Genomic DNA, 3,422 nt, shown 5'->3' with positions numbered 1-3,422 from the left:
AGTTCTGGCTATATTCATGAATAATGAATCATGTAAGCAAGTAGAGACAATGAACCAATGAGATGAATTGAATAAATTGATGAAACACTATATAGCTATTACTGGTCATGGCAAACCAAAATGCATGGTGAAGAGTGGTTCTGGCTATAGCAAACAAGATGTGACACATGACAATGAGATAAGGAGTGACAGTAATCACAGCAGAATAGCAAATTAGACCGTAACCGGATCTGTAACATAGTTGTAATCAGAGGTGAGATTGTTCAAAAATCACTCCATGATGCTCAAATAAACATGTCCAACAAACTGTTGAGATCCATCAACCGTGTAGATACATAGAAACTGTAGACAAGAAAAGCCGACAAACACAAAAGGACAAGAATCAGTTAGGATAATTCCATGATACAGCACCAGGTCTTCCTAGGTGGTCTCCCACTCAAGTACTGGTCTGGCCTACACTGCTTAGCTCCAAAGATCAGACGGTATAAGGCGTATCCAGTGTAGTATGGCTGTAGCAAAGGAGAAAATGTATCCAAGTATGGTAGTCCTGCGTATGCCGACAACCGAGACAACAATGTAACAATACACAGTAGATGGATCCAAACCAAATGTGGATCACAGCATAATAATGAGAACAACAATGCCAGGATGATACAACAATGCATTCTGTCCAGGAACTCTAGTGAAAAGAAGATGTGGGTAAACAGTACCCTGTAAGTATATTGCTGCGCTGTATGGCAACAGCACGCGATCTAAGATGTCCCTTAAAGGAAGCAAGAAAAAGAAAGTTGTTCGTTGAGACCAAGTGGTGATGTAGTGTTCATTTTATGTATCCAAAAAGTTTCAAGTTGTAACAATTTCTTCTCCCTATCACCACCCCACTTGTTGATGGGGACATGATCAATTAATTTATACACTAAAGTGGATAGTGAATGTCGAAGATTCTTGAAATGGCGTGCTACGAGTTGGTCAATTTCCTTTCCCTCCAATGCTTGACGAATTGCAGTGCGGTGTTGAGCCATGCGAATCCTGGCAGTACAAGTGGTTTTCCCAATGTACATTAGTCCACAGGGACATCGGATCATGTATACCACATATTTAGATGTGCATGTTAATATATGCTTAATTGGGAAACGTTTCCCCGAATGTGGATGTACAATGTCAGGGCCAGTTTCCATAAAACTGCATGTCGTACAGCCGGTACAGCGGTAACAACCCGGTCTCCTGGATAAAAAGTGCTGTTCAGTGTTGATGGAACCAAAGTTGATGTCATTGTGTACCAGCCAATCCTTAAGATTTTTGCCACCTTTGTAGCCCAGCATAATCTTTGAGTTTTTTAATGACTTAATGGAATTATCTGTGTTGATTATGGGCCAGAGACGTTTGGCTGTAGAATTGATAAATTGTTGTATCATCCTGGCATTGTTGTTCTCATTATTATGCTGTGATCCACATTTGGTTTGGATCCATCTACTGTGTATTGTTACATTGTTGTCTCGGTTGTCGGCATACGCAGGACTACCATACTTGGATACATTTTCTCCTTTGCTACAGCCATACTACACTGGATACGCCTTATACCGTCTGATCTTTGGAGCTAAGCAGTGTAGGCCAGACCAGTACTTGAGTGGGAGACCACCTAGGAAGACCTGGTGCTGTATCATGGAATTATCCTAACTGATTCTTGTCCTTTTGTGTTTGTCGGCTTTTCTTGTCTACAGTTTCTATGTATCTACACGGTTGATGGATCTCAACAGTTTGTTGGACATGTTTATTTGAGCATCATGGAGTGATTTTTGAACAATCTCACCTCTGATTACAACTATGTTACAGATCCGGTTACGGTCTAATTTGCTATTCTGCTGTGATTACTGTCACTCCTTATCTCATTGTCATGTGTCACATCTTGTTTGCTATAGCCAGAACCACTCTTCACCATGCATTTTGGTTTGCCATGACCAGTAATAGCTATATAGTGTTTCATCAATTTATTCAATTCATCTTATTGGTTCATTGGCCCTCATTCAGACCCGGACGCAAGTGACCATTCGTACGTTCGGCGTACGTAAAAAAATATTTAAATTCAAGCACACGCTCGTATTTTCGCTCGCAGCCAAACATCCTCCCCAAACTCAGGCGACCCCTCCTCTAACTAACGAGCGTGCCAAATAGCGAGCGTACATCCCCGAAGTGGCTTGAAGGGAACGCACGCACTAGTACTACCCGGAAGTTGGACTGTCAGATTTCGATTAACTGCTCGTTTATTCTGCCTACCTCCCTCAATCGTAACATGCCAATCAATATATCAATTAGCTTAATTGGGTTTTTTTTGTTTGTTTTTTACACAATGCAATAAACCTTATTCATGTCCGTGTTTGTGTTTACCCGCAGAATACGTACGGCTTAAACATTCGCTTTTAATTGTCAAAATACATGTTAGCCCCTATTAAATAATTGTTCTATTTGTTTTTCTACCCGCATATTTCCCGGAGTTCATTTCTTTATGTAAATTTGCTTACGCATGTCACTGCATCAAGCCTATCATAAGTCTCAACAGATTTCTGGCCCTGTCGAACACATGACTCATACACTAACCAATAGAATTGCTCCTGTTAATTTCCCAAATACATTAGCCAATCATAAAATTTGGGTGCACTTTATCAAAAATTATTTTTCTGAAAAACACCATTGCCATCATGAGAGCCATCGCATTCACCAGGCGCGAGCTGCTGGTGCTTACGGAGGTGATGGATAGGCGGATCACCAGCCAGCCTCCACCCATCACCAACCGCGAGATGCGTTCCGCATATGCGGAGGTTCGGGCCCGCCTGCGCTCCTTCGGCTCACGCCGCCATATCGGGCAGCTGGAGCGCAGGTGTTCGGACCTGCAACGGCGGACGCCCCGCTTGCTGGCATGCTTTCGCATGCAGATCGCTGAAAGTAAGTTTTATGGATTGTGGTTTTCATGTTTGTCTTTGTGGCCCTAACTGCGTGTGCATGTTTTCCCTGTATTTCATATTTATTCATTCTCCTCATATCTGCATGGCCATGTTTTCCCTGTATTTCATATTTATTCATTCTCCTCATATCTGCATGGCCATGTTTTCCCTGTATTTCTTATTTATTAATTCTCATATCTGCATGGCCATGTTTTCCCTGTATTTCATATTTATTCATTCTCCTCATATCTGCATGGCCATGTTTTCCCTGTATTTCATATTTATTCATTCTCCTCATATCTGCATGGCCATGTTGTCCCTGTATTTCATATTTATTCATTCTCCTCATATCTGCATGGCCATGTTGTCCCTGTATTTCATATTTATTCATTCTCCTCATATCTGCATGGCCATGTTTTCCCTGTATTTCATATTTATTCATTCTCCTCATATCTGCATGGCCATGTTTTCCCTGTATTTCAT

The 3,422-nt window shown here is 41.5% G+C and overlaps 2 pseudogenes; one reads left to right on the top strand and one right to left on the bottom strand.

Moving 5' to 3' along the window:
• Positions 1-399: 399 nt before the first annotated feature.
• On the bottom strand, positions 400-517 carry LOC148480497 (5S ribosomal RNA; annotated as a pseudogene).
• A 1,029-nt stretch (positions 518-1,546) lies between these two features.
• Positions 1,547-1,664, top strand: LOC148480496 (5S ribosomal RNA; annotated as a pseudogene).
• Positions 1,665-3,422: the final 1,758 nt, after the last annotated feature.

The sequence above is a fragment of the Taudactylus pleione genome, unplaced genomic scaffold, assembly GCF_031769625.1.
Source record: "Taudactylus pleione unplaced genomic scaffold, aTauple2 ptg000612l, whole genome shotgun sequence".
In the NCBI taxonomy this organism is placed as follows: Eukaryota; Metazoa; Chordata; class Amphibia; order Anura; family Myobatrachidae; genus Taudactylus; species Taudactylus pleione.
This window is presented reverse-complemented; position numbering and strand designations above follow the sequence as displayed.